The sequence below is a fragment of the Bos taurus genome, chromosome 22, assembly GCF_002263795.3.
Source record: "Bos taurus isolate L1 Dominette 01449 registration number 42190680 breed Hereford chromosome 22, ARS-UCD2.0, whole genome shotgun sequence".
NCBI classification, from domain to species: domain Eukaryota; kingdom Metazoa; phylum Chordata; class Mammalia; order Artiodactyla; family Bovidae; genus Bos; species Bos taurus.
This window is the reverse complement of record NC_037349.1, coordinates 56,660,772-56,676,903: the sequence shown is the minus strand read 5'-3', so window position 1 is coordinate 56,676,903 and position 16,132 is coordinate 56,660,772. Positions and strand designations below refer to the sequence as shown.

The window sequence follows — 16,132 nt, the reverse complement described above, 5'->3', positions numbered from 1 at the left end:
CCAGCTCTGTTCAAAGTAGTTCTGGAACCTTCTCATTGAAGAAAACCCCAGCAGCCAGGTGTTTAGCTCCCCAAGATCCTGCCCAGCTCAGTTCTTGGCTGATCCCCATGCCCCTCACCCCAGCAGCGTCTCCCACCCCGCTTCTTATTTAGTGGAGACTCAAAATCGAGGTCTATCCATTTAAGAGGGGTTGGGCTGGGCTTGCTCGTAGAGTTAGATTCAGGTCATTTTACTACATACAAGTCACTTTGAACCTCTTGGAACGAGTGCGAAAGATAAGTTGGTGTATCCTTGCCAAGCAGTGAAGGGAAGCGTAGTGGGCATCTCAAAATGCCCACTACCTGCCCGAGGCTCTGCACATTGCTGTCCTCACAAGGGCAGCTCTGCGGACCTCAAGGGCCACCCACCCCCTGCCAGCTTAGGGGGGGTCACATCACACAAGGTCACGCAGGTACAGGCCCCAGAATTCTCCAGACTTCAAGAGTGGGGTGCTTTTTCTTTCTGTCTGTTTTGGCCTCTGCTGATGGCGGGCGCTTTCTCCGTGCAGGCCAGCTTTCAGACCTTCCAGGGGGGACCTTTCATCCCGTGGATCCTGCAGCAAGTTCTCATTCATTTTCTGCATATCACAGCCTAAAAACCAGACGCAGGAAACCATATTCACTGTGAAGATGCATTCAAGCGTACCCGTCAAAAGAAGTCTGTAGAATTTTTGAAAACACATTTACAAATTCCTTCCTCCCATTTTCATTACTGCAAAGGGCATACTCTTTTCGGGTGTCAGAACACAGACGGCTACCACTCAGCTGCCATTTCTGCCTCCTGACCAGTCCTCAAGCGTCCGGCGAAGCCTCTCTGGAGAGGCTGGAGGCTGTGTGCTGGGCCCGGTGGGTACAGACATGAGTAAGACCCATGCCCCCTGGGGGCGATAAGGCACGCTCACTAAACAGCCGTGCACGCCAGGCCTAGGCTGATAAGGGCTGTGGGAAAGGCTGAGATGAAAGGTCGTGAGAGTATGGAGCAGAGGGGAGGGCCTGTACACCCGGGGGAATCGGGCAAGGCCGAAGGATGGGGACGAACTGTATAGAGAGACTCGGCGAAGGCCGACATCCCTCCCGGCTGAGGGCCCCACGGCTGCCGGGGGTGGTCCCGGGCCAGACCCCTGCGTACCCGGCCCGTTATCCTGCCCACTGCCCCCTCCTTTCAGATGAGCAAACGGAGGCCCCACGAGGCTAAGCCCAAGATCACAGGAGGGTTCCAGAAGCGGGCTGGGCATCCCACTCTGTCTGAAGCCCAGAGCTCTTGCTCTTAGGTCGACTCACCCTTTTCAAAGAACTTTTTGAAAGTGTTATCCCACTGATCTTCCTGTCCCCGAGTTTCTCTATGTCTCACCAGCCGGTTGGCACAGATGAGTCACCCTGCCCGTAACGGCCTGAAGTTCACTTGCCCGGCTCCGCCCCCTCCCCCCGCCGCCCTGGCCCTGGCCCTGGGCCTCTGGCCAAGGCTCACCCCTGCTGGCTGCTGTCCCCTGGGGTGTCCGTAGTCACCTCGCACTCCCTCACCCCCTCTGTCAAAGTTCACCCCCCAGGAAGGCAGTCAGTGGAAGGCCCCAGCCGCTGCCCAGGTGAGACCCACCCCCTTGGAGACACCGTCCCCACCCAGTGAGCCAAGCAGGCAGCACGTGGCCTCCAGTGCCCTGGCGTCACTCCCCTGTGGCCAGCATCTACACGGGCCGTCAGGAGGCCCGGATCCCAGGCTCAGAGCTGCACTAGCATCAACCCCATTCATGTGTGTGCGTGCTCGGTCACTTCAGAGTCGTGTCCAGCTCTTTGCGACCCCATGGATTGTAGCCCGCCAGGCTCCTCTGTTCATGGGCTTTCCCAGGCAAGAATACTGGAGTGGGTTGCCGTTCCCTTCTCCAAGGGATCTTCCCAACCCAGGGGTCGAACGCATGTATCTCTAATGCCTCCTGCATTGGCAGGCGGGTTCTTTTCCCCAGCACCCCCGGGAAGCCCTCAACGCCACTCATTTTCCCTCAAAGCCAGCTGGGGCAGGGACCCGTTATCTCCACAGTAGAGAGGAGACCCTGAGGCTCAGAGAGGCGGCTCTGCTCACCCCAGGTCACACAGCTCGCGAGAGGCAGGCGCTGAGAGCTGGGTCTGAGAGCTGGTGCCCTTGGTTGTCCTCATGGAAGTGGGGCCCGTAGATCCCAGCGTGGAAAACCAGCTCCGTCCCTTCCCGAATCAGGACTCTGGGGCTGGAGCCATGCGGTTATCTCCCAAACTGCACAGTCAGCTGGAACGAGGATTCCAGCCCCTTAAATGAAACCATGGGCTTCCCTGGTGGCTCAGACGGTAAAGAATCCACCTTCAGTCTGCCTGCAGGAGACCCAGGTGCGATCCCTGAGTTGGGAAGATCCCCTGGAGAAGGGAATGGCTACCGACTCCAGTATTCTTGCCTGGAGAATCCCATGGACAGGGGAGCCTGGCGGGCTGCCATCCACGGGGTCACAGAGTCGGACATGACTGAGCGACTAACACAACAACACAGCACGAGGGAAACCGGGCAGGTGGTCTCCAAGTTCACAGAGAAAGTCCACGTGGCTGGTCAGAGCTGTTTCAGTCTCACGTCTTTCTCCGGGGTGGTTTTCAGAAGCCTTGGGAGCCCCGTGTCCCTGGTCCCCCCCAGAGGGCAGCGAGTCATGGTATCTGGCCGACCTGGCACCGTGACCATGAAGATCACCCGACCTGGCGGGCACTCTCGTGGGACCCCAACCCAAATACCTGCTCTCTATCTGACAGAGAAGCGAACCACAGCCCCGGGAGGGCACACGTCCTGCCTCAGGTGACCCAGGCAGCGCGTGACCCGCCCGAGACCCAGGTCCGGGGGCCCCAACGCCGGAGGGCTTCACTGTGACTTGCATGAGTTTCTTTCCATTTTCTCAGTGGTTCGCAGCCCCTGGCCACACATCTGAAATGCCTGGGGTCCCGCCCGGGCCCAGCCCGACGCAGTTGGATCAGCTTTGGGGACTGGACAAGTGGGCAGACTTCGACTCTAGGAAACGCCCAGGGATCCACCTAGAGGAGCCTGAGGCGGGCCTGGAACCAGGGGAGAACTGAAATTGTGGGGCGGGGGGAGCTGGAGGCTAGCTGCTCCATCTTCCCATGCCTTCCCCTCCGTCTTCTTCCCCTCCAGCCCACCAGGAACTGGTCTCCAGCCTCCCTCTTGGTCTGGGGCCCTCTGGCATTGGGGGTGAGATCTCTGTACGGCCCCTCCCTCTCTGGTGTCTCACCAGCCTGGCGCAGACCAGCGTCAGTCGCTCAGTCATGTCCGACCCTTTGCAACCCCATGGACTGTGGCCCACCAGGCTCCTCTGTCTGGATTCTCCAGGCAACAATACTGGAGTGGGTGGCCATTTCCTCCTCCAGGGGATCTTCCCGACCCGGGGATTGAACCTGGGTCTCCCGCATTGCAGGCGGATTCTTTCCCGTCTGAGCCCCCAGGGAAGCCCACCACATACTAGGTGCTCCCTAAACATTTGGTGAACAGATTCACACAGAGGGCCCCCCAGCCACTCCTTCCACACCAGGATTGCACGGTTCTCTGCTGCAGGATGTAAAGGCATGACTCGGCCAGCCCAGCAGGTAGCATGGCGCACCCATCAGCAGCACGTCGGGTGCCTCCTATATTACCCCTTTCCCAGCAGTATGTATTAACTTAAAGAAATCCTTTCTACTTTAATAGCTAGAAAACAATCTTGGTTTTGGTTTGAATTTGCATTTCTTTGAATGCTGGTGAGGATGAAATTTTTTTTTTTTTCATGTGCTTCTTAGTCATTTGAATTGCTTCTTCTGTGAATTGTCTGTTCCCAATTTACTAATTTGCAACGAGAAACACAACTGCCAAAGGGACCGGATACACGTGTCCCCCAGCCAACACCCCAGCTCCCTGTGGGCACCCTGCACGGGGAGGCCAAATTCTAATCAGAACAAGGCTTGGTGAGCACAGAATGAGGGAAGGGAGGGGCCGGTTATGCGATTCCAGGGCTTCAGGGTGTCAGAGCAAGCTGGACCTACCGCCGGGATGCCCCCGAATGATCCTTGGCCAGGACAGCATCCTCCTTTTTCTGTCCTCTACTCCAGCTGCCCAGCCCTTCAGATGGACACGGTCTCTCTTTAGAAACATTGCTACATTCATCTCCAGCTCCCGCTGGCCTGAGAGCCCTCCTGGGTCCATGCTTGAACTCTCAAGGCGGTTGGTCTTCACTCCTAATTCCTCTGCCTCCTTGGACTGCCTCTGCATGCCTTGGGGATTCGCAGAGTGGAGCTGATCATTTTTAGGGTGTTGTCTTGGAGTTGCCCCCTCCCGTAAGTGAAAGCAGCTTCAGGGGCTCTGAAGCTGAGCTGTGTGTGAGACTCCACACACAGGTTCCGTGTTTAGAACAGTTCCATCCTTGTGCAATTATTTCAAGGCTTTCCTTGGACTCTCCTGGAAGGCTCTGACCAGGTTAAGGTCCATGGGCAGAGAGAACCTTGACAGTGCAGAACAGCCGCCCGAGAAGTCAGAACTCCAGGAACCAGTGAGAGGGGCTCCAGGCAGGCCTGTGGTTCGGGGGTGGAGGGGGCTCCTGGAACAGCAGGGACAGGAGGATTTCATTCAAGGGTGGGAGGAGGAGGAGGACTTAGGTGGGGAGGCCTAGGGATCTCTGGCCTGGAACATGGAGCTGCCTCCTTCCCGGGGCCTCTCAGACCCTCTGTATCCTCTTCTGCCCTCTGGCATCTAGGGGGATCTTCAGAACCCAAATCTGACTGAGTCATTCCCCTCCTTCAGCATTTCCTGCATCCCCTGGATAGCGCTCCAGGCCTTTCACAGCCTGGTCCCCAGTCTCCCTTCTAGGCCTGCCTCTCTTCCCCAGCAGACCACTGGATCGCTCCTAAATATCCCCTGTGTGTTCAGACCTCTGGGCCTTTGCTTAGGTGGGGCCTGCAGCCTGCAGTGCCTTCCCGACTTGGCCAGTCCGTCCTCATTCTTTTGAGTCCCAGCTCAAGCATCCACTCCTCCGTGAAGTCTTTGCTGAGCCCTGCCCCCCTCCCCGAAACCCTTCGCTGTAGCACTTGCCACGTTTACAAGAGTAACTTCTCCAAGCACCTGCTCCACAGCTGGAAGCCTGAGAACTGTGACATCACATACGATGCGTGGCTCATCTGCATGCCCGAACCTCCCCCTCGGGGCCACACGGAGTGGGCGCTAGACGAACGGGAAGGTAGCTGTTGCTTGCACCAAGCTGAGAGGCCAAGGAGACTGGAACCTGGCTCTGGCCTCCAGGACCTGGGGCAAATTCCTCCTCAGTTCGCTTCTCTAGAGAAGGGGAGCGTGGAGACCCAGCTGTCCGCAAGGCCTTTTATTAAGACAGCCTGGTGGGCTTCCCTGGTGGCTCAGTGGTAGAGAGTCCGCCTGTCCGTGCAGGAGACAAGGGTTTGATCCCTGATCTGGGAAGATCCCACACGCCATGGAGCCACTAGGCCCATGGGCTACCACTGTCGAGAGTGTGCTCTCCAGACCGGGAACTGCAACTCACGAGCCCGCGTGCCGCAACTACTGAAGCCCGCCCTCGCCCTGGAGCCCATGCTTCACAAGAGAGGCCCGCCTACCGCAGCTAGAGGGTGGCCCCCACTCACCGCAGCTGGAAAAGGGACCCAAACAGCAACGAAGACCCAGCATAGCCGAAAATAAAAAAAATTATTGAAAAAAGAAAAAAGACCCCACATGAGGCACTATTCTAGAAATAAACATGTTACAATGATTATATAATGTATATAATAAAGATCATGTTGCATAAATATGTCTGGTAGAATGAACATATCAAAACAAAGCCCTTATAGTTACTTGCAGTCAGATTCTAGAACCGAGGAAGAGGCAGGACCAAGACCTCTTGCAGGGGGCAGAATTTGAACCTCAGGAGAGTGAGGTATTTCGTTACAAGAAACACGACACTGCTCTTGGCCCCAGAGAGTAGGTGTGGTGAAGCGAAATAAAGGTGGATGTGAGAGTCAGGCAGAGCACAGCTCAAACCCCAGCTCCACAAGCCTCGTGCCCTGGGGCCTTGAGCAAGGCCCGTAACCTCTCTGATCCTTCAAGATGAGACACTGTCTAGCTAGCCCAGAGAGGTGCCCTTGGAGGCAAGACTCCATGACTCCTGGGACTCCCTTCCGTTTCATCCCAAGGAATGTAAGCCGCCAGGAAAGGGAGCTTGGACACGGGGCCTCACTCTTCTAAGCCTCTGTTTTCTTGTCTGCCTAGCCAGGGTTGCCAGGCGGGCTGACTTGAGGTGAAGTGAGATTGTGGGCTCAGAGAACTGCACTCGGATCTTCAGTGAACATTAGCTTCCCTCCCGGCCTGGCAGGGGTCATCTTCTCAGGCTGAAAGCTTCGGAGCAGCCCCATCTTCTCGGGCAGAGAGCTTCGGACAAGGCGTTCAGAGCTGTAGAGGCAGCTGAGGAGGAGGCATGGTCAAGAATAGGAGTCAGAGGCTCTGGAACACGTGACCATTTGCCTTCTCCCATCAGAAAATGCTCTTAAACAAACAGCAAGTTTCCTCCATTAATAAGGCCTGTGGAATGCAGATGCGATTTTTTTTTTCCTTCTCCTTTTTCTGCTGATTAAGTTCCCCCAAAACCCCCTTAAGAATTTTAATAAGAAATGCAAAAATCAACAGAAGTCCAGCAAACCCTTTCCTGTTATTAAATAAAGGGAAAGTAAATATTGCAAATTGGACATATTTCATAAGAGGATGTTTTGTTTGGGTGAAAAAAAACGAGAAAGAAAAGAAAAAGCTATTTGCTTTCTGGCAGCAAATACATGTCTTTGCTGAATTTTGGTTTCAAATCTGATGACTGGGGCATTATTTCTGGTTTGCCTGGAATCCAGGCCTTTTGACATCGGAGGCGGACGTGCCCAGAAAAGAGGAAAGCCAGGTTTGGGCCACCTTGGGCTTCTCCTCCTGCCTCTCCTATGAGCAGACCAATGAATTCGTCAACCACCCAGGAAATGACACCCTGAGCTCAGAGAGGGGGCCAGGTTGGGGGGAGGGGGAGGCGGTCACACACAAGAGCAACTTGGAACAAAGAAAATTTCTATAAGGAAGAGAAAAAAAGCAGAACAAAACCCCAGATTCTCCTTTTTAGGATATGAGACCATCAAGCATATCTTATCAATACAGCATAGCGGCCCTGCAGTTAGGCAGTGTGTATGCACGACAGAGGATGAGATGGCTGGATGGCATCGCTGACTCGATGGACATGAGTCTGAGTGAACTCCGGGAGTTGGTGATGGACAGGGAGGCCTGGCGTGCTGCGATTCATGGGGTCGCAAAGAGTCAGACATGACTGAGCGACTGATCTGATCTGATCTGATCTGATGCTTGCTAAGTCACTTCAGTCGTGTCCAACTCTCTGTGGCCCTATGGACCACAGTCCCCCAGACTCCTCTGTCCATGGGATTCTCCAGGCAGGAATACTGGGGTGCGTTGCCATGCCCTCCTCCAGGGGATCTTTCTGACCCAGGGATCAAAGCAGCGTCTTACGTCTCCTGCACTGGCAGGGGGGTTCTTTACCACCAGTGCCATCTGGGAAGCCCAAAGTCAGGCAGAGCTGGGTCTGATTCCTACCTCTGCCACTTCTTAGCTGGATTACCTTGGGTCAGTTACATAACTTCTCCCACTCAGTCTCCTTATCTTCAAAATGGGAAGAATAAAGGTGTGCACTAACGGAGCTGTTGGGAGGAATGAGTGAGTGGGAAAATGAGCCAATACAGGGAAAATGAAATGGAAATCAAACCAGTCCATCCTGAAGAAAATCAGTCCTGAATATTCATTGGAAGGACTGATGCTGAAGCTGAAGCTCCAATACTTTGGCCACCTGATGGGAAAAAGTGACCCATTGTAAAAGACCTGATGCTGGGAAAGACTGAAGGCGGGAGGAGAAGGGGACCACAGAAGATGAGATGGTTGGATGGCATCACCGACTTGATGGACATGAGTTGGAGCAAGCTCCAGGAGTTGGGGATGGACAGGGAAGCCTGGCGCCCTGCAGTCCATGGGGTCGCAAAGAGTCGGATACAATTGAGCAACTGAACTGAACTGACATGGATCTTTTTTCATTTTGTGCAATAGGACAAATGTAGAGAACGAGGAAAAGTGAGAAGACTTTGTGTAGTGATCGATAGTTTGCAGAGCACTAAAGACCTGCCACATTGGGCACTGCAGCCCTGGGAGGCGGGCAGAGCGAAAACTGCCTTCAGTTTCTGCTTGCAGCACCTGCTGTTGGGAGGGGGTGTGACCCCTCCAGGCTGCACAGTAAGTGGTCCATGTGATCAGGAGTCCAGAGAAAATGACCAAAGGAAAGGGACGGAGGGAGTGAAGCCAGAGGGTGGAGCCATGTCCAGCCACACAGGAGCCGCGTCTTCCAGGGGCCCCTGCACCCTCTCCTGGTTCCCTCTGCCCCCCTCCTGGAGTCCCCACAGCCTCACTGGCTGCCCGCTGCTCCCTGGCAGGTGTGGCAGGCACAGGATGCTGGGACCACTTGGGCGTTGCCAGGATGAGCTGTTACTCTGCAATTGCTGGTGACCTGGACCCCCGTAACACCAGAGCCAGGCCGGTGCATTTCTGGCCGAATTTGTCCACCCCTTCCTCTGATCATCTTGCCCCAGGGTCCTCTCCCGCCCTCCCAGAGTACGGGCAACCGTCATCTTCAAACCGCTGATCCTAAGCAGGAAAATTATTTAGGTTTTGTCATTCCCTGTCTTTGTATTTATCCAGTTACCTGAAGCATCTTTTCTGTGCAAAAATTAAAATAGAGAAGTCAATATACCAAATTAACAATCACCTATATTTCTACCCCTATGTTTGCTTCTGTAGTTTAATTTTTCTTTAAGAAATAAAATCTAAAGCTAAAAACCCCTTATGTACTACCTGAGGCCTACAGATAACTAATGAATTTGGTGCATAACCTTCCTGTTGTTTTAAAATAGTTTGACATATCTGTGCATACACTGAGGCCTTGATACTGTTGGGACTGTGTTTTAACTTAATGGAAAGGTATCATAGGATTCATATCATTCTGCATCTTGCCTTTGTCAGCAAACATGTTTGTGAAATCTATCCATGCTAATGAGCACAGAAGAATTATGGCTGAGACTACTTTTCCACTTTATAAATCCTCTGTCCCATGTTCTGTACGTCCCTTCTTCTAGGGATGGACATTTAGGTCGTTTCCTTGTTTAATCACAAGCCATCATGCTTCGATTAAAAAAAGAAAAAATCTTTGTATGTGTCCCATCTCTGCCCAGGTTTTTCTAGGAAATTTACCCAGATGTCGAAATCTGTTTCATTAATCACAGGGAGGAGTAAGTTTATGTGGGATCAACTTCCTCTTCCTGTGATGAACCCCAGTGTGACCTTGGGCAAGTCATTTCACCTCTCTGAGTCTGTTTTCTTACCTGTAAAACCATTGTGTGATAACCGCTAATTCAGAGTGGCTGTGAGAATCATATGAGATGGTCTCTCAAAAGCAGCTCGAATCAGGCAAATGGTAGGAGTCCAGCAGCTCCCACCATCTACGCTGTGGGTTTTTCTAGCATCCAAAGTAGGATCTAAAGGTAACACTGGCACCTTGCCCTGGGGGCCCTGGACCCAGCAAAGCGCAGCCTTGGGGGCTCTCCCGGCCCACACCCCTTAAACCCGCTGTCAGCTCTATCTCCCTGCCTAGCCTGGTGTCAGCTCCGTAAATAACTGAACAAATGTTTTTTTCAGCGTCTCAGTGGCCTCAGCTGTAAAATGGGATGGCAGCACCTCCTCCCAAGGGCTGCCCTGAGGCTAAATTGTTGGAGAATGTCTGCAGGGCGCTTGTTAAAATGGAACGCCCGTTCCTGCACATCTTGAACCCTTTCTCCTTCATGGCAGAGAAATGATCTGAGGTTTCTTCCCGCCGGCCGGGGGAAGCCAGACTGCGGTCCCCGGATTGATTTTCCTTTCCAGCCCGGTGTTTTTTGTTGCCGATGCTGCGGGTAGACGCGTAGAACCTTTTGCTGGGTGGCTGCTTGTGTTGGTTTTCCTCGCCGAAAACTGGAGGCTGGGTAGTTGAAATTTGCTAAAATACCGCCATCTAGTGGCCTGCGCGGAAATACTGCAGGGCTTTCAACCCGTCTGAGAAAAACAATGGGGCGACAGCTGGGGCCGCCCTGCCCCGCTCAGAAACGCCGGTGGCTCCCCATTGTCTGCGGGGTAAAGTCCAAACGCCCAGCCTGGAATTCAAGCGCCTGCGAGATCGGGTCCCGCCCTGCCTATCAGCCCTTATCGGCGGCTTCGACCTCCTGCCCTGCCAGGCCCAGCTCCTTTCCTGCTCCAGAAAGTCCAGGCCCACACCTCCTGGCACGTGGGCCTGCCCTGTGCCCCTGACTGTCTGCTGTCTCCCTCCTCCTCCTCCTCCTCCTCCAGGCTCACCCTTCTCCAGGATCAGCTCAAAGGCCACCTCTTCCTGGAAGCCTCCCGGATTATTCAGCCCATCTGAGTCTTCCCTGACCTCCCCCGCCACCGCCCTGGCCCCACAACACTCCCTCTGGGGCATTTCTGTATTTCCATGTCCCAGGTGGCACAGTGGTACAGAACCCGCCTGCTAGTGCAGGAGTCATAAGTGACATGAGTTTGATCCCTGTGTCGGGAAGATGCTTGGAGAAGGAAATGGCAACCCACTCTAGGATTCTTGCCTGGAAAATCCCATGGACAGAGGAGCCTGGCGGGCTTCAGTCCACGGACTTGAAAAAGAGTCAAGACTTCCCTGAGCGTGCGCACAAACACACATACACGTGTTTCAAGCTGTGCTTCTGTCAAAGCACTGCCCTCCCGTATCAAACATGATGGACAAAAATGAATGCAAGACTGATGGAGCATCGCCTGGCCTCCCCACTTCCTAGCTCTGAAAACCTGGGCAGGGAGGGAGCCTCACCTGTGAAATACCAGTGAGAACACCTATCTCACAGGACGTGGTGAGAGTCAAGGTCAGATGCTAAGTGGCTAGCACATGTAAAGGCCTGATAAATTATTAGGGTGGTCAGACGAAATACAAGGTGCCCAACTGATTCTGAGTTTCAGATAAATGATTTTTATTTATTATAGTATACGTATATCCCAAATAGTACATGTAGCTCCTGTGTTACATTTCACAGATGTTAACGATTATTGTTCATTTTGTTAGATGTGCTAATGAAATTGGGTATATATATTTATACAGTCAGTCCCCATTATTGGCACATTCTGTATTTGCAAATTCACCTGCTGGCTAAAATTTATTTGTAATGTTGAAACCAATATTCGCAGTACTAGGTCACTTACAGACACGCACATGCGCAGAGAGGAGAAAAATTTGAGTCTCCCGGTGGGCGTGCTCTCAGCTGATGTCAGCAGCTGATACTCTGTCTTGTTTCAGCTCCCATGTCATAAACAGGTGTGCTTTTTGCCGTCCCTTCGGCGCCACGCTTTTCGTATCTTTGTGCTTTGTGTTGGTGATTTTCAAATGGACCCCCAGGCAGAGTGCTGCGGTGCTGCGCGTTGTTCCTAAGCCAAGAAGGCCGTGCTGTGTCTCACGAGAAGATGCACGTGTTAGATGCCCTTGGTTCACTCGTGAGTTATACACACATGGGCCAGGAGTTCAACGCTGATGAATCTACTGTAGACATTAGGTAAAGTGTTTTTAGGCAGAAGCACACATGAAACAAGGCTGCACATCAATTGGTTGATGAAAATGTTGTGCCCGGAGGCTGGCGGGAACCTGCCTGTATTTCCCCTAGAAGCAGGGATTCAGTATTCCCTAATTGCGTGTTCATGTGACTTTACAGAACTACTGTGAATAACAAGAAGCAACTATATGGATATGGATGTAATAAAATTTAAATTCCTACCTGTTAGAGTCACATATCAAAATATAAAGTGTGAAATTATATGCTGCTTTAAAACACCCTAGCAGTGGGAGAGAAGTGTGTTTTATGGACAGTATAAAAGAATCAAGATACCAAAGGTTGAAGATGCTGGAAGTGATGAGGTATTAGGCTATTCTCTCTCCTTTTGTGTATGTTTGAAAAGGGCCATAACAAAAGGTCTAAAACACACACTGTTGGGAGTTCCCTCGTGGCCCAGTGGTTAGGATTCTGGGCTTTCACTGCCCTGGCCCGGGTTCAGTCCCTGCTCAGGGAACTCAGATCCTGCGTGGCATGTGGGGGAGGGGGAGAAGGGACAAATAAACACACCACCAAGAAGAAAATCTTGGTGCAAGAATACCATGTTCATTAGCTTTTTCTCGGGACCCTCTGGGGGGACAGGACTCCAGATCATGGCCCCTGAGAGCCCATCGTGGGCACATCCCAAGCCCTTGAGCGCAGAGCACCCACTGAGTTGCCCAGCCCTGGCTCTAGTCTCAGCTCCCCCTCAGACTTGCTCTGGCGACTCTGAGCCTTTTTCCTTACCGGGTAAATAAGGAAGTTGAACTGGACAACCTCTGTGTTCTCTTTCATTTTAAAAACCCTCTCCTTCCAACTCCAGTATTTCCTCCATCGCCTTGTTCTGGTGCAGTATTACAGCACACCTCCAGCTATCTTCCCAACCCAGTCCATCCTGGCATCACCATTCTGCAAATCTTGCTGAAGTTCTCCCTTTTTTGCAACATTCTAACCAGGAACCTACCCTGATTTCTATTTCTCTAAAGTCTGAACTCCTCAGCTGAGCAGTCAAGGCCCCTGCAGGTAGAGTACCCACTAAGTGCCATGTCTGGGGCTCTTTCTGCCAGGAGTTCACCGTCCAGTTAAGGAGGACCAGGAATTAGGGACATCACAGGGGTCACCAGGTCTTCCCTGATGGTTCAGTCAGTAAAGAATCAGCCGACAGTGTGGGAGACCTGGGTTCAATCCCTTTGTCAGGAAGATCCCTGGAGAAGGAAGTGGCAACCCACTCCAGTATTCTTGCCTGGAGAAGTCCATGAATGGAGGAGCCTGGTGGGCCACAATCCATGCATGGAGTCACAAAGAGTCGGTACACGACTGAGTGACTGACACTCTAACTACTTCTTTTCAGGGGGCACCAGACTATCCTAGAACACAGAGGAATGTCACCCAAGGCAGCCTGGGGAAGCAAGAGGAAGTGTCCTGAAGAAGAGAGGTCTGAGCTGAGACCTACAGGGCGACCAGGAGTCACTGCTGCACACCCAGGAGAAGGATGGTCCAGGTGGCAGCCACAGTGTTCACGAAGGTCCGGAGACAGGAGAAGGTTGGGGAAGGTCCGGATTTCAGAGCCCGTCACACTCAGCCTCATTAATCTCTCTGGCATTATCTGCCACCCTTTCCTGCCACCTGCCTTCCACACAGCCCAGCATGTGTGTTATGTTTGCTGGGGACCCTGGGATTTATTTTAGGAAGGTATATATTGCACTCCCTACCAGGCCTCCTTTAAAATAACCAGGTAGGAGAAGCTTTTATAATTCCCAAGGCACCTTTGTTTCGCTCATCCCTCATGATCCTGATGACCCATTTTTTAATAGAGGAAACTGTGGTTCAGAACGGTTCAATTCAGTTCAGTCGCTCAGTTGTGTCCAGTTCTTTGCGACCCCATGGACTGCAGCATACCAGGCCTCCCTGTCCATCACCAATTCCCGGAGTTTACTCAAACTCATGTCCATTGAGTCGGTGATGCCATCCAACCATCTCATCCTCTGTTGCCCGCTTCTGCTCCTGTGTTCAATCTTTCCCAGCATCAGGGTCTTTTCAAATGAGTCAGTTCCTCGTATCAGGTGGCCAAAGTATTGGAGTTTCAGCTTCAGCATCAGTCCTTCCAATGAATATTCAGGACTGATCTCCCTTAGGATGGACTGGTTGAATCTCCTTGCAGTCCAAGGGACTCTCAAGAGTCTTGTCCAACACCACAGTTCAAAAGCATCAATTCTTTGGTGCTCAGCTTTCTTTATAGTTCAATTCTCACATCCATACATGACTACTGGAAAAACCATAGCCTTGACTAGACAGAACTTTGTTGGCAAAGTAATGTCTCTGCTTTTTAATATGCTGTCTAGGTTGGTCGTAACTTTCCTTCCAAAGAGTAAGCGTCTTTTAATTTCATGGCTGCAGTCACCATCTGCAGTGATTTTGGAGCCCCCCAAAAATAAAGTCTGTCACTGTTTCCCCATCTATGTGCCATGAAGTAATGGGACCAGATGCTATGATCTTAGTTTTCTGAATGTTGAGGTTTTTTTTTTAATAATTTTTGTTTACTTATTTTTGGCTGTGTGGGGTCCTTGTTGCTGCCTGGGCTTTTCTCTAGTTGTGGCAAGTGGGGCTCCTCTCTAGCCGCTGCGCTCCAGCTCCTCGCTGCAGTGGCTTCTCCTGCTGCTGAGCATGCGCCTCCAGGGCACACAGGCTGCGGCAGTTGTGGCACATGGGCTCAGCAGTCGCAGCTGTGGTTCCGGGCTCTACAGCCGTATCACATGGGCTTAGTTGCTCTGAGACATGTGGAGTATTCCCAGATCAGGGATCAAACCTGTGTCTCCTGCATTGTCAGGCAGAAACTTTACCTCTGAGCCACCAGGGAAGCCCTGAATGTTGAGTTTTAAGCCAACTTTTCCACTCTCCTCTTTTCACTTTCATCAAGAGGCTCTTGCTGTCACTCACTAAAGATCACACAGTTGGTGAGGAGGGAGGTGAGGATGCTAATGCAGGTCTGACGCCAGGCCTGTTGTCCTTGGGTCATGGCAAGTGCAGTCGCTTCAAGCATCCCATCTCCCCAGTGCCGAGGACCACAACTCCTTAAGGCCCGGCTTCGTGTCTCGTCCTATCGCTGTCACGCCAATACCTCCCAGCTACGTGACACTGGCTAAGTAACTTAGATCTCATCTGTGAAACGGATCTTGTGGGACTGCTGTAGGGATTAAACGAGAACAGCACCTGTGCAGAGGGGCTATCGGTACAATCGCGGGAAGCGCAGGAAAGAGGACTCGCCGCCCGCGACTCACACCCCACTGAGACCCGCCTGCAGGCCCCGCGCATGCGCGCTGCGCAAAGACCCGGCGGGCCCCCCCGCGGGCTCCACGGCTGCGCAGTCGCCCGGCTTTGCGGCCGCGCTGCTTGACGGCAGCGGTGTCCGCCCCCCCGGCCGGCGTTGCCGGGGTAACGTTGCGCGCGTGCCGGGGGCGGAGGAAGGTAAGGTACCCTGGGCCCCCGGGAGCGGGAAGCAATTCGAGGCGACGAGCGCGGTGGCCGCGGCCTTCGGGGAGGCTCGTCCGCGGGAAGAGGCGTCGCCTTTTCCGAAAGCTCTCCGGGGCGAGAGTAGAAGCGGTCCTGAGACGTTCCTGCGGGCGTACAGCCACGCGGAACTGGGCCGGGACGCAGGGCCCGGCTTCTAGTTCTGCCGGAATATTAGCCCCCTTTCCCCTCCTCCGTGTATCTGCAACTCTCTCTTTTCTATGCTTTTTCTGGAAACACTGACGCCGCGGGGCAGAGTGCCGCGGACAGAGTAAGGCGAGGTGCATCTGATAACAGACTGTGCCCTAGAGGAACCTTCTTTGGTTACTAGCAGGGTTGCTGGGGCTGTAGGAGCCCGGCAAAGGGACAGGTTATGACACGGGGTTGGGAGTCTGTTGAGCCCTTGACTTTTTTTTTTTTTTTTTGCTCATTAGTTGCAGCTGCAGCTTTTCGCCTGGCTCGCACATCACATGGTAGGCCCAGTATCAGGCTCGTTCGCACAATCACCCATCAGTCTTCAAAGGCTTAACTTTTGTTTGTGTGTCTTAGTCTCGGGTTCTAACCTGAAAGCTCCCCAGAGGCAGGATTGTCTCCCTTTTCATCCTTGCCTCCCTAGCCTACAAGGTAGGCACTTGCAGCCTCAAGCGTGTTTGTGTGTATTTTTAATTGGGAGAATGTGAGTTCTGCTGAGTGGGAGGCTTTAACCAGCTGGTTTGGCAAGGTGGGCCCAGGGGGGTGGAAAATTAAATAATGGCACCTCCCCCCTTCCTTTTTGCCTTCCTTTGTTTTGTTTGGAATAAACATTTGCTAAACACCTAAAAGGTGTTAGCTTGTGTGCTCACGGGAAGAATTAGGAACAAGCC

At 52.9% G+C, this 16,132-nt stretch overlaps 1 protein-coding gene and 1 long non-coding RNA gene across 3 annotated transcripts in view; both read left to right on the top strand.

Moving 5' to 3' along the window:
- PPARG-TSEN2 overlaps positions 1–16,132 on the top strand; it is a 214,416-nt gene that overhangs the window by 156,072 nt on the left and 42,212 nt on the right. Inside the window, 1 exon segment of one of the 2 annotated variants that reach the window (NR_003097.1) lies at positions 13,114–13,287. This is a non-coding gene — a long non-coding RNA (PPARG-TSEN2). 2 annotated transcript variants of the gene reach the window in all.
- Positions 15,194–16,132, top strand: part of TSEN2 (tRNA splicing endonuclease subunit 2) — a 43,151-nt gene continuing 42,212 nt past the window's right edge. Inside the window, 1 exon segment of the mRNA NM_001042477.1 lies at positions 15,194–15,227. The gene's annotated coding sequence lies outside the window, so the exon portion shown is untranslated.